We start from the raw sequence: 26,398 nt of genomic DNA on the forward strand, positions 1-26,398 counted from the left end.
CACACATACACACACACACACAATGAGAAAAGGGTACAAAATACAAACACATCTTAATGCAATGTGTGTGAGTCAAGGTTTGTTTGTGTACGTGTGTGTCTGTGTTTGTGTGTATGTGCGCACGCGTGTGTGTGTGTGTGTGTGTGTGTGTGTGTGTGTGTACACATGTGTGAGTGAGAGAGTGTACCATGACTGTGTGTGTGTGTGTGTTGGAGCTAAAACATGCTAATCTTTGTCCCAGACAGCTTTGCCAGTCCAGATCAGATCATGGGGCAATACATCAACTAAAGGCCATAATTATCATCATGTGATACAAACAAAGGCCCTTTGTGATTCATCAGACCATTGTGTCCTCACACACACACACACACACACACACACACACACACACACACACACACACACTTATATAACACAGTAGCAGGAGCTTAACTGTCACATGACTTAAATCTCTTTTCCACCTTCTGAGAGGGCAGCAGTAATGTCCAGGACCTTTTAACCCTCTATCTATCACTGTGCTTTGAAGACAAATAACAAAAGTGCTCTGGGCTGAAGCTACTGTCGCTATCTCTGGGCATAGCAAAGCTGATCCACAACCATGCCAGACATGCTAATGTGATACTAATGCTAACATTTTGCAGGTAATATTTCCTCATTCAAAATTAACACAGAATAAAATGTAGTGCCGGTTTCCCAGATACAGATTAAGCCTAGTCCTGGATTAAAAAGCTTCTCCATTAAAAGCGCTTTTCAAATCAAATCAAATTGTATTGGTCACATACACATATTTAGCAGATGTGATTGTGGGTGGAACGAAATGCTTGTGTTCCTAGCTCCAACAGTGCAGTAATATCTAACAATTTACAACAATACACACAAATCTAGAAGTAAATCATGGAATTAAGAAATATATAAATATTAGGACGAGCAATGTCAGAGTGGCATTGACTAAAATACAGTAAAATAGAATACAGTCACGCCTGCTCCCTCTCTCCCTCCCTGGCGCTCGAGGGTGCCAGGCTGCCCTGCATTACGCACTTCTGACACCATCATTACACACACCTGCTTCCCTCGTCACGTGCATCAGCGACCATTTGGACACACCTGGACTCAATCACCTGTATTATTTCCTTCCCTATATTTGTCTGGCCCCCAGCTCTGCTCCCCGCTTCCGCATTGATTGTCGTATGTCTCTGTTTTACCCGGTTCTGATGCTGTTCCTGTCCTGTTCCATGTCTGTGTAAATTTAATGTTCACTCTCCGTACCTGCTTCTCATCTCCAGCGTTGGTTCTTACAGAATACAGTATATACATATGAAATGAGTAAAGCGGTATGTAAACATTATTAAAGTGACTAGTGTTCCATTATTCAAGTCACCCTTGATTCCATGACTATGTATCTAGGGCAGCAGCCTCTAAGGTGCTGGGTTGAGTAACTGGGTGGTAGCTGGCTAGTGATGGCTGTTTAATAGTCTGATGGCCTTGAGATAGAAGCAGTTTTTCAGTCTCTCAGTCCCAGCTTTGATGCACCTGTACTGACCTCGCCTTCTGGATGATAGTGGAGTGACCAGGCAGTGGCTCGGGTGGTTGATGTCCTTGATGATCTTTTTGGCCTGCTTCTGACATCGAGTGCTGTAGGTGTCCTGGAGGGCAGGCAGTGTGCCCCCGGTGATGCCTTAGGTAGACCACACCACCCTCTGGAGAGCCCTGCGGTTGCAGGCAGTGCAGTTGCTGCACCAGGCGAGGATACAGCCCGACAGGATGCTCTCAATTGTGCATCTATATAAGTTTGTGAGGGTCTTAGGGGCCAAGCCAAATTTCTTCAGCCTCCTGAGGTTGAAGAGGCGCTATTGTGCCTTCTTCACCACACTGTCTGTGTGAGTGGACAATTTCAGATTGTCAGTGTTGTGTATGCCGAGGAACTTGTAGCTTTCCTTGAAGCCCAACTCTGTTGTGTTGTCTGCAAAGTTGATGATTGAGTTGGAGGCCTGTGTGGTCACGCATTCATGGATGAACAGGGAGTACAGGAGGGGGCTGAGTATGCACCCTTGTGGGGCTCCTGTGTTGAGGATCAATGAAGTGGAGGTGTTGTTTCCTACCTTCACCACTTGGGGGCGGCCCGTCAGAAGGTCCAGGACCCAGTTGCACAGGGCGGAGTTCAGACTAGAGGTCGACCGATTAATCGGAATGGCCGATTAATTAGGGCCGATTTCAAGTTTTCATAACAATCGGAAATCGGTATTTTTGAACGCCGATTTGGCCGATTTTTTTATTTTGTTTATTTTTTATATTTTTTTTAGACCTTTATTTAACTAGGCAAGTCAGTTAAGAACACATTCTTATTTTCAATGATGGCCTAGGAACGGTGGGTTAACTGCCTTGTTCAGGGGCAGAAAGACACATTTTTACCTTGTCAGCTCGGGGATTCAATCTTGCAACCTTACAGTTAACTAGTCCAACGCTCTAACCACCTGCTTTACATTGCACTCCACGAGGAGCCTGCCTGTTACGCGAATGCAGTAAGAAGCCAAGGTAAGTTGCTAGCTAGCATTAAACTTATCTTATAAAAACAATCAATCATAATCACTAGTTAACTACACATGGTTGATGATATTACTAGTTTATCTAGCCTGTCCTGCGTTGCATATAATCGCTTCGGTACACGTTGCACCAACCATAAACATCAATGCCTTTCTTAAAATCGATACACAAGTATATATTTTTAAACCTGCATATTTAGTTAATATTGCCTGCTAACATGAATTTATTTTAACTAGGGAAAATGTGTCACTTCTCTTGCAACAGAGTCAGGGTATATGCAGCAGTTTGGGCCGCCTGGCTCATTGCGAACTGTGAAGACTATTTCTTCCTAACAAAGACAGCTGACTTCGCCAAACTGGGGATGATTTAACAAAAGCGCATTTGCGAAAAAAGCACAATCGATGCACGAAGGTACCTAACCATAAACATCAATCCCTTTCTTAAAATCAATACACAGAAGTATATATTTTTAAACCTGCATATTTAGCTAAAAGGAATCCAGGTTAGCAGGCAATATTAACCAGGTGAAATTGTGTCATTTCTCTTGCGTTCATTGCACGCAGAGTCAGGGTATATGCAACAGTTTGGGCCACCTGGCTCGTTGCGAACTAATTTGCCAGAATTTTACGTAATTATGACATAACATTGAAGGTTGTGCATTGTAACAGGAATATTTAGACTTAGGGATGCCACCCGTTAGATAAAATACGGAACGGTTCCGTATTTCACTGAAAGGAAAAACGTTTTGTTTTCGAGATGATAGTTTCCGGATTCGACCATATTAATGACCAAAGACTCGTATTTCTGTGTGTTATTATGTTATAATTAAGTCTATGATTTGATAGAGCAGTCTGACTGAGCGGTGGTAGGCAGCAGCAGGCTCGTAAGCGTTCATTCAAACAGCACTTTCGTGCGTTTTGCCAGCAGCTCTTCACTGTCCTTCAAGCATTGCGCTGTTTATGACTTCAAGCCTATCAACTCCCAAGATTAGGCTGGTGTAACCGATGTGAAATGGCTAGCTAGTTAGCAGGTGCGCGATAATAGTGTTTCAAACGTCACTCGCTCTGAGACTTGGAGTAGTTCTTCCCCTTGCTCTGCGTGGGTAACGCTGCTTCGAGGGTGGCTGTTGTCGATGTGTTCCTGGTTTGAGCCCAGGTAAGAGCAAGGAGGGGGACGGAAGCTATACTGTTACACTGGCAGTACTAAAGTGCCTATAAGAACATCCAATAGTCAAAGGTATATGAAATACAAATCGTATAGAGAGAAATAGTCCTATAATTCCTATAATAACTACAACCTAAAACTTCTTACCTTGGAATATTGAAGACTCATGTTAAAAGGAACCACCAGCTTTCATATGTTCTCATGTTCTGAGCAAGGAACTTAAACGTTAGCTTTCTTACATGGCACATATTGCACTTTTACTTTCTTCTCCAACACATTGTTTTTGCATTATTTAAACCAAATTGAACATGTTTCATTATTTATTTGAGGCTAAATAGATTTTATTGATGTATTATATTAAGTTAAAATAAGTGTTTATTCAGTATTGTTGTAATTGTCATTATTACAAATAAATGCGGAAAAAATTGGCCGATTAATCGGCATCGGCTTTTGCGGGCCCTCCAATAATCGGTATCGGCGTTGAAAAACCATAATCGGTCGACCTCTAGTTCAGACCCAGGGACCCGAGCTTGATGATGAGCTTGGAGGGTACTATGGTGTTGAAGGCTGAGCTATAGTCAATGAACAGCATCCTTACATAGGTATTCCTCTTGTCCAGATGCTATTTGGCAGTGCAGTGCAATGGCGATTGCATCGTAAGCAAATTGGGGTGGTAAGCAAATTGAAGTGGTTCTAGGGTGTCAGGTAAGGTAGAAGTGATATGATCCTTAACTAGCCTCTCAAAGTTCTTCATGATGACAGATGTGAGTGCTACGGGGTGATAGTCATTTAGTCCAGTTACCTTTGCTTTCTTGGGTACAGGAACAATAGTGGACATCTTGAAGCAGGTGGGGACAGCAGACTGGGATAGGGAGAGGTTGAATATGTCCGTAAACACTCCAGCCAGCTGGTCTGAGGTCGCGGACTAAGGATGTCTTCTGGGCCGGCAGCTTTGCGAGGGTTAACATGCTTAAATATCTTCCTCACGTCGGCCAAGGAGAAGGAGAGCCCACAGTCCTTGGGAGCAGTCCACGTTGATGGCACAGTGTTATCCTCAAAGCGGGCGAAGAAGGTGTTTAGCTTGTCTGGGAGCAAGACGTTGGTGTCCGCAACGTGGTTAGTTTTCTCTTTGTAATCCGTGATTGTCTGTAGACCCTGTTACATGTCTCGTGTCTGAGCTGTTGAATTGCGACTCCACTTTGTCTCTGTACTGACGTTTTGCCTGTTTGATTGCCTTATGGAGGGAATAACTACACTGTTTGTATTCAACCATATTCCCAGTCACCTTGCCATGGTTAAATGCAGTTCTTCGCGCTTTCAGTTTAGCGCGAATGCTGCCATCTATCTACGGTTTCTGGTTTTGGTCGGTTTTAATAGTCACAGTGGGAACAATATCCCCTATACACATCCTGATGAACTGTGTCATTGTATACATCAATGATATTATCTGAGGCTACACGGAATATATCCCTGTCCACGTGATCAAAAGAATCTTGAAGCATGGATTCTGATTGGTCAGATCAGCGTTGAATAGACCTTTGCATGGGTATTTCCTGTTTTAGTTTCTGCCCATAGGAAGGGAGGAGAAAAATGGAGACGTTATCTGACTTGCCGAAGGGAGGACCTTGTAGGCATCCCAGAAGAGAGAATAGCAGTGGTCGAGTGTTTTCCCAGCACGAGTTCTACAGTCAGATTCTACAGTCAGATGTTTATAGAACTTTGGTAGCATTTTCCTCAAATTTGCTTTGTTAAAATCCCAAGCAACAATAAATGCAGCCTCAGGATATGTGGTTTCCAGTTTGCATAAAGTCCAGTGTAGGTCCTTGAGGGCCGTCGTGGTATCGGCTTGAGGGGGAATATACACGGCTGTGACTATAACCGAAGAGAATTCTCTTGGGAGGTAATACGGTCGGCATTTGATTGTGAGGTATTCTACGTCAGGTGAACAAAAGGACTTATGTTTCTGTACGTTATCACAATTACACCATGAGTGGTTAATCATGAAACATACACCACCGCCCTTCTTCTTCCCGGAGAGTTCTTTATTCCTGTCTGCGCGATGTACTGAGAACCCAGCTGGCTGTATGGACAGGGACAGTATATCCGGAGAGAGCCATGATTCCGTGAAACAGAGTATGTTACAGTCCCTGATATCTCTCTGGAAGGAAATCCTTGCCTTGAGCTCATCTACTTTATTATGCAGAAACTGAACATTAGCGAGTAATATACTTGGAAGCGGTGGATGGTGTGCCCGCCTCCTGAGTCGGACTAGAAGTCCACTCTGAATATCTCTTCTCCGCCGGCGGTATTTTGGAGCAGCCTCTGGGATAAGTTCAATTGCCCTGGGGGGTGCGAACAAAGGATCCAATTCGGAAAGTCGTATTCCTGGTCGTAGTGCTGGTGAATTACCGCCGCTCTGATATCCAAAAGTTATTTCCAGCTGTATGTAATAACACAAAAAACGTTCTGGGCTAATAGTGTAATAAATAACACACAAAAAAAACGAAATACTGCAATGTTGCTTAGGAGCTAGAAGCAGAGCTGTCATGTCTGTCGGCGCCATCTTGCTTTTTAGTCCAGGGCTAGGAAAGCGTACCATAATGTATAGAGCCCACGTGGTTCTCTATTCCATTTGTTTTACATTAAATGCATTGTATCCATTTCTTTGGCTCCTTTGTCTCTGCCCTCCATTGAAAATTAGTGATTTTGTAGAGTGAATCCACGGTAACAATGAGCTCAGGTCTCATTGTTCTACTGTATCTACTGAACGTGACAATAGCAGCAGCTGATCTAGCTGAAACGCAATCTGTCTTGGGAAAATCATTGATCTGTCACTGTAATATTGGTGAAAGCAAAAGGGTGGAAACCATGTTTTTACCTATCCACTCACTTACAGATCAGTGGTCTATCATCTCTATGGGAATAGAAGTACCCAGCTGGCAAAACTGGTAGCAATGACATCATGGTCAGATTACATACTGGTTGTATAATGATGTTTTGCTAAGAAATAACAACCAGAATATGACATCATTCCCATAATGTCTTGATTTTGTCATTAAAAATAGCATCGGTTACATTGAGAGTTGTGATATGGTGTAAGACGTTTACAACCAGACAATGACCTCATTACGATGTCACACTAAAACCTGATAAGGTAAGCTGATCAAATGGTTTTGAGGAAACCGATTGCCTTGAGCCATTTGAGTTGGAAAATGAATCATTTGATTATGCTGTACTGTCAATGTTTGAGTAAGCAATGTACTACAAGTGTTCCTGTTAACTGTACTTGAATAAACAACGTAAATGTAACATAACACTATTGATTGAAGCTAACTTAAATGATGTTGTTGACTTTACTTGAATAATTGAGTGAAGTGCTTAAATTATGTTGTTGACTTTACTTAAATATACTATGTTATTGTCATGTAACCCTTGTGAGTGAAGTTGACGTAAACACAATTGAGTTAAGGTCACTTGAATGTGAAAACTTGCTACTTAAATGGTTTAAGGAAACCGATTGCCTTAAACCTATTAAATGAATGTATATGAAACAAAATAGCTGTAAAAAACTTTAATGCAAAACAAAGTTACTTTTGTCCTTTGTAAAACAAAGTTACTTTTGTCCTCCGGAGAGGGGGTACAAAAAGCACAGCTGATTGGGGGTACTTAAGGACTGGAGTTGGGAAACACTGACATAGGCTTACTAATATAACCTGGTACATCAACAGTATATCATTGGTAAAAATTTACAAAATATCCACCAGAGAAACATTTGTATATTTCGCCTAAAATCACTTGTGATAAGTGCTGGGCTTTGTTTAATTTGCCTGGTGCAATGGAAAAAATGAATATTTACAAAAAGGCAAACTCTTTGTTACCTTTCAAATACTATTATTATACTTTCAAGGTGTAACAAGTAGTTGATCATTGAACCAGATCTGATTCCAGCGTTATATGCAGTGCCCTAAAGATCTGAGTCCTCCGTCTTACCTGTAGCCTAGAGCATGACACCTCAGAATGTCAACCAAAGCGTCAGCGATCCTTCCATTCTTTGATGCCCTCTGAAGTACAAGGTCATCAAAGAAGGGGTGTGACGGTCGAGCGCAGCATCGAAGGTGTTCGGCATGTCCTGGTTCGTTATTTGCAGAAACTGCATACACCTACATTTGGAAATGACAGACGGCAAAGGACAGTTTTTAGCAATATTATCACAAGTTTGGCACAGCAAAACAATTGTTATATTTGGGTAGAAAAAACAGCTGTGCAATTTTACCTTCGACCACATGCGCAGAGCAGGCCAGAGATCAAGGAACTCCTTTACAGGTGGGCTGTAGGTGACGCCACAGGGAAAATGTGATCTGCATCAAGGCTATACTTGAGATGATAAGGATAGTCCATCATGTACTGGATTCTGTTTGTCAATGTCTCCTTGAAGTTCTGAGTGTCATGGGGAGAATCTCAATTGCATTTCCTCTCTCTTTGTTCCCATCTCAAAACCCACTGGGTGAGAAGGTCAGAAGGGAGGGAACTCTTACCTTCTCGTCCATTGGGTTTCGAGAAGGAGGCGAGGAGAGAGGATCTGATGACGTCATGTTAGCTATTACAACGTAACGTTAGCCCTGGCATGCCAGTTAGCAGCCTGATTACTAGCTTGACAGATTATGCTTTAAAATTTTACAAATTAACACACATGATACAAATGAACAATTAATAACTTTATACCATTGAGAAAGTATCCACTGTTGCTGGCAATAGATGATAACAGCTTGCTATGGAGATAAAACCAATTTAAGGAATCGTGGCGATTTTGCCGCCATGTTGGAAATAATTTTTTGGAACTTGACAAATGTGCCTTTGGAACGTCAACGTGCATGACGTCAGACGTAATCAAGGTCACACTTGAAAGAGCTTGCATCTAACTAATTTCTTCTATCAAATACACTCAATCATATTGAGTGCAATCTATAATAACTAATAATTGAGAAATAACTACTGAGTGAAAGTGAGTAAATTTTACTTTTAGTAACCTTTGAGTAAATTGTACTTAATTCTTTTAGCAAGATATACTGTTAGGTTTTACACTGCATGTGCCATGGGGTTTGCCAGCTGGGAAGTCAGAATGCATGTTAAAGGTATTCAAACAGGCCCTGAGACTCAGGCATTGGCTGTGAGAGACTGTCTGTGTCTATACTGTCTGTGTGTGTGTGTGTGTGTGTGTGTGTGTGTGTGTGTGTGTGTGTGTGTGTGTGTGTGTGTGTGTGTGTGTGTGTGTGTGTGTGTGTGTGTGTGTGTGTGTGTGTGTGGCTGTCTGTCTGCCTGTGTGTGTGTCTATAGTCATAGAGATTCTTTTAAATTACTAGAGGGGCTATGTCATAAATCCTCAAAGTTCCAGAATGGAAATCCAAAACCAGTCTAATTGGAATGAATGGCAATAGAGGCATAGGTGATGCATTTCCTGCTTTTACTTATGCAGGACAATAAAAGTAAGGCATGTGATGTATCAGAAATGGTGTAATGGAATTATAGTCAACTTAAAAATATTGTAATATAATTATTAATGCAGTTTATACAGGTTTTATACACATTTTCTGTACAAAAAGCCTTTAAAATATATGTAAACAGACCTTAAATGTCTCAGGAAAGCTGTGAGTGCTATTATATGATACAACCTCAGTACTGTCTACGTCCTATCATCAACTGATTTGAGCCAGTGTATGGCTGTGGATTGACTGCATAGAGGGCTTGCAGTTGACGTATGATGCCTCCTGGCGGTCATGTTGGAAGACCACCGCATTAATTATTCCGGCAACAACAGTTAAGTGGCTACCCCAAACTGCATGATAACAGTGCCTTAAACTAGTTGATTCATTACCACGGTCATTTACTGTGCAGCATTTGGCTGCTCTAACAAGGCAGGAAAGAAAATATGAAAACACATGTTTACCGATTCCCCGCAATCATGAAACACCATTGGTGACATCAAGAAGATAAGTCTCAAGAACTGTCAGAAATGCGAGAAAAAAAAAACATTTTGCCCGTCACGACCTGAACCCAGACAGCTGTCAGTACATGGTCTGCTACGATAATTTCATTACTGGTATGTCAAGTCTGATTGATTTTGAGTGTAGTTTAGCTGTTATGCTAAGCAGGTGTTAACAACAACAGTAAGTTAGATAAAATTAGCTAGCTAGATAGCTGGTAGTCTAGCTATTAGTATGTGTCCCATGAGTCTCAAGTTTTGGGGAAGCAATTTTTTCACCATAAAAATGCACCTTTATAACAAAGGATCGCATTCGTCTATCATCACATTTGCAGACTAATGTAAGCCTACTATTCCTAATGTGATGAGTAGATTGGATAGTCATAATTTAGGCTATTAACGAGCGCTTAGTGGCAAAGACCTAAAGGCTATATCAGAGACTTTTCTTTCCTTTGTACAGGAAACATGTGGCCTTTGATAAAAATGTCATACACTTTTACTACAGTTTATATGACTGAAGACATTAGCAGAATCATTTTTTTATTTGATGGTAGCCTAGGCCTACCCTGCTGACACTGACAACAAATCAATAAAAATGACTTTGTCTTGAATGTAACCATGTTATCTTGGCCTATGGAAAAGGGTCATGGCTAGAATGGATATAGCTTTTGTCAAATGAATGTCAAAAGTACATTTTTGGCATTTTAGCTAACCCTAACCCTTTTTCCTTATCTTAACCTAATTATCCTAACCTGCTACGTTAATTATCTTAGCCTGCAGCGTAAATTACGTTAATTTGACAAAAGATGGATCCCTTCTAGCCATGACCATGAAAAGGGGAGACACAAATTGTACAATATGAGGTCCATATAGCCTGGAGGAGGACATTATTGTCCAAAACAACTCCAGTGGCACTGAACCAATTATCATTTGTTGAGAACTTTATTAATAAGAGGAGGGAAATTGTATAGACATTACAGCATAAGAAAAATGCCTCAATGGGATAGGACAACTTATCCCATTGTTCCAGCCCAACAATAGATGTAATCTTTATATGACACTAAAACACCTGAATGAATTCAACACAACCAAACAAGATGGTTTAGGTGACCTAAAGAAGTGATATTCTAACATCAGGTGTGATTTTCATTTGTTTATGTTCTGTTCACCAGCTGATCTTTATCAAGACACCAATGTCAACTGGATTCCCCCTGTGAAGATGAGGAATGCTGCAGCAGCATCAGTTTCTACTTCTACTACTTTGTCCTTTTCCAGATATGAAAGGAGACATCCCTCAATTATACGAGATGGTTGTTATATGCTGTGCTTTGGTTAATCTGAATGATTCTGTTGTGCAATATGAGTAGAGCACCTTCACCTTGTCTTCATGACAAAATAAACCGTGTAAATATATAAAATGTAATTTGGAACAACATGTAAAAGACTTGTTAATGATATTGTAAACATACTGTACTTTAATAATAGGCTATATTGTTTTATGGGTTGAAATTAAAAGTATTTTGTCTGTCATCTCTGCTTTAATATATTTAATATAGCCTAACTATTATTTTTGTATTTTAAAATTTAAACACATTTAGCAAAGATAATATGATTGTTGTGGTAGTCTTAGGCAAACTATTATCACAGTGGCACCTCCAAGTGCCACTCAGACCTTCTGTGAGAAATGTATCTGGAATTGAACTTGGTAGTAGTAGTGTGTATGTTTTAAACCTCTACAGGATTGGTGGGTCCCCCACGGGACGGTTTAGCTAACGTAGGCTAATGCGATTAGCATGAGGTTGTAAGTAACAAGAAACTTTCCCAGGACAAAAACATATCTGATATTGGCAGAAAGATTAAATTATTTTTAATCTAACTGCACTGTCCAATTTACAGTAGCTATTACAGTGAAATAATACCATGCTATTGTTTAACCTCTATGGGCTAGGTGGGACGCTTGCGTCCCACCTACGCAACAGCCAGTGTAATCCCGTGGCGCGATATTCAAATACCTCAAAAATGCAAAAACTTCAATTTTTCAAACATATGACTATTTTACACCATTTTAAAGAAAAGACTCTCGTTAATCTAACCACACTGTCCGATTTCAAAAAGGCTTTACACCGAAAGCAAAACATTAGATTATGTCAGCAGAGTACCCAGCCAGAAATAATCAGACACCCATTTTTCAAGCTAGCATATAATGTCACATAAACCCAAACCACAGCTAAATGCAGCACTAACCTTTGATGATCTTCATCAGATGACAACCCTAGGACATTATGTTATACAATACATGCATGTTTTGTTCAATCAAGTTCATATTTATATCAAAAACCAGCTTTTTACATTAGCATGTGACTAGCATTCCCACCGAACACTGCCGGTGAATTTACTAAATTACTCACGATAAACATTCACAAAAACATAACAATTATTTTAAGAATTATAGATACAGAACTCCTCTATGCACTCGATATGTCCGATTTTAAAATAGCTTTTCGGTGAAAGCACATTTTGCAATATTCTAAGTAGATAGCCCGGCATCACAGGGCTAGCTATTTAGACACCCAGCAAGTTTAGCATTCACCAAAGTCAGATTTACTATAAGAAAAATGTTATTACCTTTGCTGTCTTCGTCAGAATGCACTCCCAGGACTTCTACTTCAATAACAAATGTTGGTTTGGTCCCAAATAATCCATTGATATATCCAAATAGCGGCGTTTTGTTCGTGCGTTCAAGACACTATCCGAAAGGGTAAATAAGGGTTATGAGCGTGGCGCATTTCGTGACAAAAAAAATCTAAATATTCCATTACCGTACTTCGAAGCATGTCAACCGCTGTTTAAAATCCATTTTTATGCCATTTTTCTCGTAAAAAAGCGATAATATTCCGACCAGGAAATCGTTTTTTATTACAAAGAGAGTGAAAGTAAAAGCATGCTATCCCCTCATGCACGAGCCTCAGTCTAATGGCCCTCTGATAGAGCACTTGCCAAACGCGCTAATGTGTTTCAGCCTGGGGATGGAATTACATCGTTCAGCTTTTTCCCGCCTTCTGAGAGCCCATGGGAGCCGTAGGAAGTGTCACGTCATGCCAGAGATCCCCTGTATTTGTTAGAGATGATCAAGGAGGGCAAGAAATTGTCAGACAGGCCACTTCGTGTAAGGAATCTTCTCAGGTTTTGGCCTGCCAAATGAGTTCTGTTATACTCACAGACACCATTCAAACAGTTTTAGAAACTTTATGGTGTTTTCTATGCAAAGCCAATAATTATATGCATATTCTAGTTACTGGGCAGGAGTAGTAACCAGATTAAATCGGGTACGTTTTTTATCCGGCCGTGCAAATACTGCCCCCTAGCCCCAACAGGTTAAGAAGAGTGCACAGTTATGAACTTGAAAATGTATTAATAAACCAATTTGGCCATTTGGGCAGTCTTAATAGACAATTTTGAACAGAAATGCAATAGTTCATTGGATCAGTCTAAAAAGTTGCAAATACACTGTGCCATCTAGTGGCCAAAATCTAAATTGTGCCTGGGCTGGAATAATACTGTATGGCCTTTCTCTTGCATTTCAAAGATCATAGTACAAAAAAAATACAAAAAAAACATATTTTTTCCTTTGTATTATCTTTTACCAGATCTAATGTGTTAAATTCTCCTACATTAATTTCAAATTTCCACAAACTTCAAAGTGTTTCCTTTCAAATAGTATCAAGAATATGCATATCCTTGCTGCAGGGCCTGAGCTACAGGCAGCTGGATTTGGGTATGTCATTTTAGGTGAAAATTGTAAAAAGAAAAAGAAAAAAAAGGGCAGAGTCCTTAGAGATTTTTAAGCTAAGGATCCCATCACTTCTTGCTTCCAGACATTTCACCAGCTAGATTACAAGGGTTGGATTTGCACTAAACAATTTCCTGTCAGCACAAGGCAACATCTCGTTCTAGTATAATGATTAGTACTCTATATATACAAAAGAATGTGGACACCCCTTCAAATTAGTGGATTCGGCTATTTCAGCAACACCCGTTGCTGACAGGTGTATAAAATCAAGCACACTGCCATGCAATATCCATACACAAACATTGGCAGGAGAATGGCCTTAATGAAGGACTCAGTGACTTTCAACGTGGCACTGTTATAGGATGCCACCTTACCAACAAGTCAGTTCGTCAAATTTCTGCCCTACTAAAGCTTCCCCGGTCAACTGTAAGTACTGTTATTGTGAAGTGGAAATGTCAAGGAGCAACAACGGCACAGCTGCGAAGTGGTAGGCCACACAAGCTCAGAATGGCCTAGTGCTGAACCGCTTAGTGCGTAAAAATCATCTGTCATTGGTTGCAACACTCACTACTGAGTTCCAAACTGCCTCTGGAAGCAACGTCAGCACAAGAACTGTTCGTCAGGAGCTTCATGAGCTTCAATGGTTTTCTATGGCCAAGCAGGCACACACAAGCCTAAGATCACCATGCTTAATGCCAAGCTTCGGTTGGAGTGGTGTAAAGCTTGCCACCATTGGACTCTGGAGTAGTGGAAACGCGTTCTCTGGAGTGATGAATCATGCTTCACCATCTGGCAGTCTGACAGACAAATCTGCGTTTGGCAGATGTCAGGAGAACACTACCTACAGACACAAAAGTGAGCAGTTCAGTCATCTGCACCCAATACAGCTAGCCTTCAACATATTCTCATAGCATACAGTACATATTCTCACCTCTTTGTTGATTGATATCCATTGAATTGTGTTCATTTTCTGTTTTAGAAAGATTTGCACAAATATGAAAGAATAGATGCTATCGTCATAAAACAAAATCACTTTAGATCATACAAGGGATAAACCTTACCTTAAATTGAGGAGAACTTTACATTTTTCAGTTAAGTACCTGCACCTGCTGTCCTTTTAAATCCAATTTTTTCAGTTGGGCAGTTAGGTTCCTACAAGAACCCCCACCAACTAAGGAGGTTCCTCAATGAACCCCACCTACTATAGGGTTCTTGGAAGAACCTTTTGGGGGCAATTTTCAGTACCAAGAACCCTAAGGCTTTTCGAAGAACTTTGAGAATCTTAGAAGAACCCTTGTTGAACCCCTAATTTTTAGAGTGTATGTTAGGCCCTGATCTGGCAATGCCATATGGCTGTGGGTTACACTAGTTCATTTAGCAGACAAGATTTGCTTAGAATTCTGTGGCATTATTTAATATTATTTTATAGTATGAAGAATACAATTGAACATAACTGAATAAAATAGAAAGGACATTTTCTCCAAACGATTTGAGGGAGTGTGCACATGCAGCTGTTCTGTGTTGAGCCGGTTAACAAAGAAACAGGCACTCTTACTCTTCTATGCTTAATTTAAAGTTATTTATGTAACTTTAGTTGTGATAAAAATGTTGAGCTATATGTTTTGATTTTTAATACATTGTAAGGCTGCATGATGCAACTCTAATGATTATTATTTGATACATTCTAAACATTCATTGTTTCACACAATATCTTATCACAGCACTGGCAAACCATGGTTGGCCAACATGGCTGACCTTTGGACCATCATAAGAAGGTTCATGTCCATTCTAGTATTTTAATTCCTAATTCTATGTCTATACTTCTGTCTGTCTGTTCGTCCGTCCGTCTGTCCAGCAGCAGCTGAATACCATGTCTTTGTCTTGGCTGGTAAAATGAGCTTCCCTCGACCCAGTGGTAACCTTTTTAACTCTTGCACCGGTACCCCATGCATATTAAGACATTGGGACAGTCGAGGGGTGTGTTTTTTTTGTGTTTTTTTGCAGTGGGCTATTGTTGTTTCTGAGTTGTCTAACCTTGGACCTTTCAACAGTGGCCTAGTATCCTCTTTGGTCCAAACCAGGCTTGGCTTTGGCCTTGAGACACTTTGGTAGGTAATGCTTCCTTCTGAGTTCTGAGAGAGAGCGCAACAGAGAGAGAAGAGAGAAAATGAGAGAGATAGAGATAGTCCTAAAGAGAGCGCAGGAGAGAAAGAGCATACGGGGAAGAGACAGAGACAGCGCACAGAGGAGAATAAATACACAGAGTGCAGGAAAGATACAAAAAAAAGAGAGGGTAATGGAGAGTACAGGAGGAAGAGAGTGCAGGAAAGAGAGAGAGCAGGACAGTGACATTTGAGCTAGTTGCCAACTGGGGGAGCTTGTCCTATGCCCACCTGTCTTAAACTGTACAGAACAACTGGAAGTACTGGAGTGCAGATTAGATATCGCTGAGATGCAAGATACCTTTTTTTTTTGAGCTATCATGCGAGCCTTCTAATGCCCAAAGGCTTATTCCTATATTTACACATCATTAAGTAATGTAGATACACGTTACAGGAGGTTACCACAACCAAGACGTAAGCATTATTGGTGTAAAGTATACTATAGGATAGGTGATATACTACCGGTTTATAACAGTTGATGATACATAAACATTGCCACCTACTCATATTAGATGTGATTCATGAACTTGGTCTCACTAAGGCTGGGATTAAATCCGAGGCGCATTGTAATGTAGAGCGCTTGACATTTAAAGGTGTGTGTTTGCGATTTAGCCGACATTTGCAGCATTAACTGTGAATGTGATCTCTGTGAACCTATTGCCTTTAAAAGGTGCATTGTTGGCTGTATAGTGCACTGCTCTATAACGCCCCTCAGATTGTTAGTTAAGTTCAAATCCATCTCTGATTGGTAAGGTAAACCTTCACAGACGGGCTATACCTGGGAAAACAAAATATTATTGAAAAGAGTATTATTGAATGGAAAAATGTATGTTTTGCCAAGTAAAGTTTTTTGTCTGTGAGAGCAATTAGATATTTGGTTAATCTTGCATATTTCATATTTGATGTGTTTGAAACTCTGAAGTGTGACAACGATTGTACAGATCACACTGTTAATGATTGTCAGATGATAAGCAAAGTAATGTGTGTAGGTGTGTGCATGTGTGTGTGTGTGTGTATGTGTGCGTATGCGTGTGCGTGCACATGTGTATGTTTGTGTGCGTGTGTTTGCATTTATTGTATTAGCTTTGACTTTAACCTCGTACATTTAGGAGACATAATATCATAGCATACTATTTTCCACTCAAATATAATTAGCCTATTTTCCATTCTCTTTTTTCTGGAGGTCCATAATTCACAGACAAAGGGTTTCTCTTCAAATCCCCTTATGCTGACATACCTAAATAAGACAGATCGCTTGGCTCTCCTCAAAGTTTCCACAACCCATCATTACAAATAAGGCCCAGAAAAGATCCTGTCCTTTGTTGTTTTCCTAGCAGGCTCTTTTAAATGATGGCCTGATAGCTCCTCCAAAGAGATCACCTGTCTTAGAATCAGTCTGGAACCAATAAAAGTAATTCATTCGGCTGTCTTCTGATATCTGTTGTTTTTTCCGCCATTCCCTCCTTCTCCCTCTTTTAAGAAGTTGCTATCAGAGATTAGCGTTTGAAATTAATTCTAGACAATGTACAAGACCTCAGATCAACTCTGTGAGATGTTTCCACTTCTCCCTGCTCTCCTCTTTCTCTCTTTCTATTCCCCGCTCTCTGTCCCTCTCTTTCTCTGTACCTCTCTCCATCTCTCTCTCTCTCTCTCTCCCATCTCTTTTTCTTTCTCTCCATCTCTTATTCTCTCACTCTCTCTTTCTTTCAAACTATATATTTCCATCTGTTGATCCTAGAGAAAGAGAGACTCTCCTCCTTCTTTAGTTGTTTTTCTAGAAGACCTTGCCACGCACAGCTCAGAGACAGTAAGGACAGAGTGGTCATACATAGAAGTGGTCTCAAATCTCTTTCTCAGGTCTGCTGTCTTCAATGCCTTTCAGAAGCAGGTTTACCTCTAGGGCAGTGTTTCCCAACTCCAGTCCTCGAGTACCCCCAACAGCACACGTGTGTTATAGCCCCGGACAAACTGTTGCGGGTACTCGAGGACTGGAGCTGGGAAACACTGCTCTAGGGTACCCCAATCTAAACCACTGGAAACCAGGGTTGTGTTCAATAGCCACCAAACTGGAACTTTCACCAATGTGTCATTCATGCACAATGAAGGTGTTCCGTGAAATACCATGAGAACATTTTGTTTAGTCACGAATACATCAGACAATGATAGGCTCACCATTTAGTGAAAACAGGTTTTTAGAAATGTTTGCCAAATTATTAAAAATAAAAAACAGAAATACCTTATTTACATAAGCATTCAGAACCTTTGCTATCTGACTCGAAAATGAGCTCAGGTGCATCCTGTTTCCAGAGATCATCCTTGAGATGTTTCTACAACTTGATTGGAGTCTACCTGTGGTAAATTGAATTGATTGGACATGATTTGGAAAGGCACACACCTGTCTATATAAGGTCCCATAGTTGACAGTGTATGTCAGAGCAAAAACCAAGCCATGAGGTTGAAGGAATTGTCCGTAGAGCTCAGAGACAGGATTGTGTCGAGGCACAGCTCTGGGGAAGGGTACTAAAACTTTTCTGCAGCATTGAAGGTCCCTAAGGACACCGTGGTCTCCATAATTCTTAAATGGAAGAAGTTTGGAACAACCAAGACTCCTAGAGCTGGCCGCCCAGCCAAACTGAGCAATCGGGCAGAAGGGCCTTGGTCAGGGAGGTGACCAAGAACCCGATGGGCACTCTGAAAGAGCTCCAGAGTTCCTCTGTGGAGATGGGAGAACCTTCCAGAAGGACAACCACCTCTGCAGCACTCCACCAATCAGGCATTTATGGTAGAGTGGCCAGATGGAAGCCACTCCTCAGTAAAAGGCACATGACAGCCCGCTTGGAGTTTACCAAAAGGCACCTAAAACTCTCAGACCATGAGAAACAAGACTCTCTGGTCTGATGAAACATAGATTGAACTCTTTTACCTGAATGCCAACCGTCATGTCTGGAGGAAACCTGGCACCATCCCTCCGGTGAAGCATGATGGCGGCATCATCATGCTGTGGGGATGTTTTTCAGCGGCAGGGACTGGGATCGTCGTCAGGATCGAGGGAAAGATGAACGGAGCAAAGTACAGAGACATCCTTGATGAAAACCTGCTCCAGAGCGCTCAGCACCTCAGACTGGGGCAAAGGTTCACCTTCCAACAGGACAACGACCCTAAGCACACAGCCAAGACAATGCAGCAGTGGCTTCGGGACAAGTCTCTGAATATCCTTGAGTGGCCCAGCCAGAGCCTGGACTTGAACCCGATTGAACATCTCTGGAAAGACTTGAAAATAGCTGTGCAGCAACGCTCCCCATCCAACCTGACAGAACTTGAGAGGATCTGCAGAGAAGGTGTGCCAAGCTTGTAGCGTCATACCAAAGAAGACTCGAGGCTGTAATCACTGCCAAAAGTGTTTCAGCAAAGTACTGAGTAAAGGGTTTGAATACTTATGTAAATGTGCAGTGGCGACCCGTCATTCAGGGCAGTTGGGGCAGTTGGGCCCCACTTGTTTTGAGCCCCATTTAAATGTAATTTTTTTTTTAACATTTAAAAGTTTGGCATGTTATTTTGGCATTAATACGTGTCACATATCAGTTTGCAAACAATGTAAAAAATATATATGTATCATTGGATTAATTAAGCTGCATACAATCATGATCTCTTTTTTGTTTTCTTGAGTAAGGCAGCTCCAAAATGTAAGTGTTTCAGCCAAGCTCAGTGCTTTCTGTGGTGGTGGGACAAGCCAGCAGAAAATATGGAGCGTTGCGCCATGATTGGCTCAGTGATTCTGTCACTCATGGGTACATTACCTCACCGCGAAGTCTAAGGGGAGACCTCAAAAATTCTAGCCCTTTGGGTGCTGACATAGAGTTACATTAGAAGTGCCCATCCAAGAAGGCTCAAGGTCATTGGCCACAGATAAAATGACGTCAAATCACGTTATATGTACAGTAGCTTTAATTGGACTGATCATGTCAACATCATACTTTCAAAATCTTAGCTAGCAGTCATCATCATGAATCAAGTCGACAATCTACTGGCAAATCCTTTTCAATCCTTGTCATATGAAGATAAATAATGAAGAGAAATTATAGATAAAACGTATCGGTGCTCATCGGCCATTGGACATAAACGTTACACAGCAAGTTGGAAATCGCAAATTCAACAATGAGTGGTTTGGAAGAAAGTGAGCACAGCACAACAAGGTGAGTCCAAAAATGTATTGTATGCTGCTGCATAAATGATGTTATATGCCAGGGAGATATGTGTACTGTAGCTAAGAAAGTAATACTAGGTGTATGTTGTGTAGTAAGCTGTTAGTAGCCCATGTGCCTCATGCTAATAATTTGGTCCCTTTTCACCTCTTAATTTTGCCTTCTGTTCTGACTTTGCAGTGCACATGCACATGTAGCCTATAGCCTGTTTTAGAGAAATATAATCATTGAATATTGTAAGAGTGTAACGATCTGGGCGTAGCTGGTGCAGAGGAGTCAGGCGCAGGACAGCAGAGATGAGTAATAAAAGTAACTTTACTCAATAATATACATTCCATGTAATAAATACCAAGCCCACACAAAAGGACCAAAATACATAAAACAAACACGCACAAAAACCATGGGGAAAACAGAGACTTAAATAATGAACATGTAATTGGGGAATTGAAATAAGGTGTGTAAAACCAAGACAAAACAAATGGAAAATGAAAAGTGGATCGGCGATGGCTAGAAGGCCGGTGACGTCGACCGCCGAACACCGCCCGAACAAGGAGAGGGACCGACTTTGGCGGAAGTCGTGACAAAGAGCTTTCATTGTCTGCTTATATGCCCCTGTTATTTATCCTACGGTTCTGACTTGGTGTACAGGTAGAATACTGTAAGAATGACCCACGTTCTGAATTCTGTCGCTGTACATTTCATAAGTGCTGAAAAAAGTTATATTGACAACGTCCGTCCTAGCTCGCTCATTAATGTCTTAATCAAAATGTTGGATTGCCTCATCGTTCCCTTATGCCATAGTTTGTACATCTCCAATGTCAGTAGAAACCACGTTTATTTAAACAAATCAGCCATATCAGCTATCTTTTTGTAAAAGGCAGTAAATGAGGCTGAATGAACTGTTTCGCTGCCAGACAAGGCTCCACTGATAGCCAGGTGTAGCAGTGGTAAGGTGTTAGGACTCTGCTGTTGGGACAGCTTTATGCAGGCCCTAACAGTTTGCGGGCACCGTTTGTCACTGTTAAAGTTTTGTGTAGTGGCTTTGCTGGCATGCATGAAATCAATTGTTATTTTTATGCTCCACCAAGATTTACATGCTAAAATCACCACTGTAATTGTGATATTTCAGTATTTTTATTTATTTTTGGCAAAAACAGTTTTTGCTTTGTCATTGTGGGGTATTGTGTGCAGATTGATGAGGAGAAAAAAAATATTTAATCAATTTTAGAATAAAGCTGTAGAGTAACAAAATGTGGAAAAAGTCAAGGGGTCTGAATACTTTCCGAATGCACTGTAAATTTGAGAGTGCATGCAGACACACACACAAACACACATTTTAACGGGATGCCAAAGCCATCCAAGAAAAACAAGAAAGGCTTATTAAAAAGTAAACGTGCTTCACTCCTCACTTCCTGTCCCTCTGTAGTGAAAGGTCAAAGTTAAAAGGTGACATTTGAAGTGACCCTGTGCACCTTGTGAAGGGTTAGGTGGGTTTTACAGTGGTGGCTAGCCACCGATGAATGGGGGAATTGGGGGCAAATGCTCCAGCCTGACTTCCTGCTGCTGCTGTGGACCAGATGGGCTGCAGTCTTTTACCTGTAAACAAGGGTTATAAAAATCTGTATTCAAACACTGGGAGAGCATTAAAGTGTGTGTGTTTGTGCGCATGTGTGTGTACATGTGTGTGTACATGTGTGCAATGAGTGAATCGTTGTGAGAGACAGAGAGATGGTGTTTGATTTATGTTCTAGCTCAACAGCTGTAAAACCGATACATGTGTGAGTGCCATATCATTCACGTCTGCTCAATAAAATTCATTCACTTTATTTTTTATTTTTACTTCTATGCGTCTGCCGGCTTTGAAGGTAAAAGGATACGGTCAGTCTGACATTCAATTTTTCTTTTAAGAGCCAGTGGAAAATATTTCATGGAACCTGGTAGTATTTAGGGAATTGTTCTAAAAATAAGAGACACCCCTGAGCGCCCTCCAATATACCATTAAACTCCTGAGGAAGCCACCTTGGACGTAACTCAAACCCTAAAACTCTTACATTTCAACAAATTACAGTTATTGATTCTCTTATTGGTTGGAATCCTGTCTGTTACACGCATCATAGGCCACTGTTCAATCCAAAACGCAGACAAGATTTTCCAGCAAGGGGTATGAAAACACTTTGGGGTGAGTTAAAAAAATCTGTTTTTATTTCACCATGAAAATGTTATTTGCTGTGTGGACAGAAAAGCCAGATTAACTTCATATTCCTTCAAACAGCTCTGTTGTGCATGTCTTTAGTCTGTATTTAGTTCAAGTCTGTATTTAGACCTGACCTGAAAACCTGGTGACCTGTTTAGATTTAGTCCTGCCCTATACAGTACATATTCAGTACACTCTTAGAATTAAAGATGCCTGGAAGAACCTTTTGTGTTGCCACACCAGCAGAACCTTTGCAGTTCAAAAAGGTTCTTAGAGGAACCCCTCTGAAAAGGTTATTTGAGGAACCCCTGTATAATGGTTCAAACTGGAACCTTTTTGTAATGGGAGAGGTTACATTTTGAACTTTTTTAATAATATATTGTAGAGATGGCAGCCTATCAGATCGGAGGCGTGGCTTATTGGAGGTGTGGCTTTGAGATAGTTATTTTGGGCCACCCTTTGTGTACATTTAATTCCTGTTCATCATGTTAAGTTTGTGCAAAAAAATATGTATTCATATTACATATTCAAATATAATATGAAGAATGTTAACATTGCTGATCACATATAGCTATTAAGTGGTAACTATTCCAACTTTGGGATTTGCATAGGCTCTTGAGAAACTCATACGCCTCTGTTAGCCTCATTGAGGCTACAAAACTGTCAGTGTTCAACCCTAACGTGATGACAATACAACAGAACAGAAAGGATGAACGGGAATGACATTTATTCTAAAAAAATATCTTAAAGTCACGCCCCTACTAAGCCACGCCTTCACTCCAGGGTTCCTCCAGGAACTCGTTGCTACATTGAACCATTAATGGTTCCTCCAAGAACCCCTCAACTAACTGAAGGTGGAAATATGAATCATTGACTAGCAATGGTTCGTTGAGGATCTCCAGGGTTCCTCAACTAATTATAAGAGTGTACTTATATCCCCCCCTTCCACAAAACACGTGTAAATATTTTTTCTATAAATTGCGCCTTTCTGTATTATACTTAAGCTAAAAAATGATATTCTACTGAGCCATTTCCTTTGTTCGTATTCTTATATTTTCTTATTCATTATTGTTGTTGCATTGACGAGGAGTTTGCAAGTAAGCATTTTGTTGGATGGTGTATACCATGTGTATCCTGTAGATATGACTAATAAAACTTGAAACTATTTACTTACATCAACATAATCGGTGACATTTTACTGTTCCTATTCCTTTCCACGGAATGCAGAGATTTGTGATAAGTTTAGGTCAGATCTCTGCAACTTCGTTGTCACAGGACAAAAACATTAGAGTTGGCAGCTCAGACCAGACGTATAAAGGACCAAGATAAAAGTGATACGCATTGATAGCAAATTTGTCCATGCGATTTGAATGTATGCAAAACGTTCGACCCTGCATTCTATGAACCAGTGGAGACAGCAATCCACTAGCTAATATTAGCATTTGCTAATTAAAAACAAAGTCAATTTCCCCCTTTTAGTATGCTTTATATGTCATGCCCCCCCAAAAAACAATAAATTACATTACATGACCAAAAGTATGTGGACACCTGCTTGTCGAACATCTTATTCCAAAATCATGGGCATTAATATGGAGTTGGTCCCCCCTTTGCTGCTATAGCAGCCTCCACTCTTCTTGGAATGCTTTCCACTAGATGTTGGAACATTGCTGCGGGGACTTGCTTCCATTCAGCCACAAGATCATTAGTGAGGTCGGGCACTGATGTTGAGCAATTAGGCCTGTTTTGCAGTCGCCGTTCCAATTCATCCCAAAGGTGTTTGATAGGGTTGAGGTCAGGACTCTGTGCAGGCCAGTCAAGTTCTTCCACACCGATCTCGACAAACCATTTATGTATGGACCTCGCTTTGTGCACAGGGGCATTGTCATGCTGAAACAGGAAAGGGCCTTCCCCAAATTGTTGCCACAAAGTTGGAAGCACAGAATCGTTTATAATGTGCTTTAGAGTTCAGATTTCCCTTCACTGGAACTAAGGGGCCTGGCCCGAACCATGAAAACATCCCCAGAACATTATTCCTCCTCCACCAAACTTTACAGTTGGTCCTATGCATTGGGGCAGGTAGCATTCTCCTGGCATCCGCCAAACCCAGATTTGTCGGTCGGACTACCAGATGGTGAAGTGTGAACATGTTTTCACACGGGAGGCAGATGGTTCGAGTCTCTGATATTTATTAGTATCCAAGGGGGCAGGCAAGAGAATGGTCGTGGACAGAGAAAAAGATCATAACAAGGTCAGAGTCCAGGAGGTACAGAGTGGCAGGCAGGCTCGAGGTCAGGGCAGGCAGAAATGGTCAGGCAGGCGGGTTCAGGGATAAGTACACTGGGGAAAATAAGTGACACCTGGAGGGGGTGGAGACAATCACAAGGACAGGTCAAACAGATCAGGGCGTGACAAGTATATATATGAGATGAGTAATGCCAGATACAGTGCCTTGCAAAAGTATTCATCCCCCTTGGTGTTTTTCCTATTTTGTTGCATTACAACCTGTAATTTAAATAGATTTTTATTTGGATTTCATGTAATGGACATACACAATATAATCCAAATTTGTGAAATTAAATGAAAAAAATAACTTGTTTAAAAAAAATCTAAATATTATTTTTTTACCGAAAAGTGGTGCTTGCATATGTATTCACCCCCTTTGCTATGAAGCCCCTAAATGAGATCTGGTGCAACCAATTACCTTCAGAAGTCACATAATTAGTTAAATAAAGTCCTTCTGTGTGCAATCTAAGTGTCACATGATCTGTCACATGATCTCAGTATATATATACACCTGTTCTGAAAGGCCCTAAAAGCTGCAACACCACTAAGCAAGGCGCATCACCAAGCAAGCAGCACCATGAAGACCAAGGAGCTCTCCAAACAGGTCAAGGACAAAGTTGTGGAGAAGTACAGATCAGGGTTGGGTTATAAAAAAATATCAGAAACTTTGAACATCCCACGGAACACCATTAAATCCATTATTAAAGAATTGAAATAATATGGCACCACAACAAACCTGCCAAGAGAGGGCCGCCCACCAAAACTCACGGACCAGGCAAGGAGGGCATTAATCAGAGAGGCAACAAAGAGACCAAAGATAACCCTGAAGGAGCTGCAAAGCTCCACAGCAGAGATTGGAGTATCTGTCCATAGGACCACTTTAAACCGTACACTCCACAGAGCTGGGCCTTACGGAAGAGTGGCCAGAAAAAAGCTATTGCTTAAAGAGAAAAGTAAGCAAACACGTTTGGTGTTTGCCAAAAGGCATGTGGGAGACTCCCAAAACATATGGAAGAAGGTACTCTGGTCAGATGAGACTAAAATGGAGCTTTTTGGCTATCAAAGAAAACGCTATGTCTGGCACAAACACAACACCTCTCATCACCCCGAGAACACCATGGATGTTTTTCATCGGCAGGGACTGGGAAACTGGTCAGAATTGAAGGAATGATGGATGGTGCTAAATACAGGGAAATTCTTCAGGGAAACCTGTTTCAGTCTTCCAGAGATTTGAGGGTTCACCTTCCAGCAGGACAATGACCCTAAGCATACTGCTAAAGCAACACTCAAATGTTTTAAGGAGAAACATTTACATGTCTTGGAATGGCCTAGTCAAAGCCCAGACCTCAATCCAATTGAGAATCTGTGGTATGACTTAAAGTTTGCTGTACACCAGCAAAACCCATCCAACTTGAAGGAGCTGGAGCAGTTTTGCCTTGAAGAATGGGCAAAAATCCCAGTGGCTAGATGTGCCAAGCTTATAGAGACATATTTGTCTTATTTCTTGTTTGTTTCACAATAAAACATATTTTGCATCTTCAAAGTGGTAGGCATGTTGTGTAAATCAACCTCCAAAAAGAAATTTTAATTCCAGGTTGTAAGGCAACAAAATAGGAAAAATGCCAAGGGGGTTAATACTTTCGCAAGCCACTGTATGTAAACATTATTAAAGTGACTAGTGTTCCATTCTTTAAAGTGGCCAGTGATTTCTAGTTTATGTCTATAGGCAGCAGCCTCTAATGTGCTAGTGATGGCTGTTTAACAGTCTGATGGCCTTGAGATAGAAGCAGTTTTTCAGTCTCTCGGTCCCAACTTTGATGTACCTGTACTGGCCTCGCCTTCTGGATGATAGCGGGGTGAACAGGCAGTGGCTCGGGTGGTTGATGTCCTTGATGATCTTTTTGGCCTTCCTGTGAAATCGGGTGCTGTAGGTGTCCTGGAGGGCGGGTAGTTTGCCCCCGGTAATGCGTTGGGCAGACCAGCTCCACCCTCTGGAGAGCCTTGCGGTTGTGGGTGGTGCAGTTGCTGTACCAGGCGGTGATACAGCCCATCAGGATTCTTTCAATTGTGCGTCTGTAAAAG

General features: G+C 41.1%; 1 protein-coding gene across 1 annotated transcript in view; it reads left to right on the forward strand.

Annotated features, from left to right (window-relative positions):
* Positions 1–26,398, forward strand: part of si:ch211-236l14.4 (SITS-binding protein) — an 89,866-nt gene that overhangs the window by 15,873 nt on the left and 47,595 nt on the right. The gene's annotated exons all lie outside the window — the stretch shown is intronic.

The sequence above is a fragment of the Salmo salar genome, chromosome ssa10, assembly GCF_905237065.1.
Source record: "Salmo salar chromosome ssa10, Ssal_v3.1, whole genome shotgun sequence".
NCBI lineage: Eukaryota > Metazoa > Chordata > Actinopteri > Salmoniformes > Salmonidae > Salmo > Salmo salar.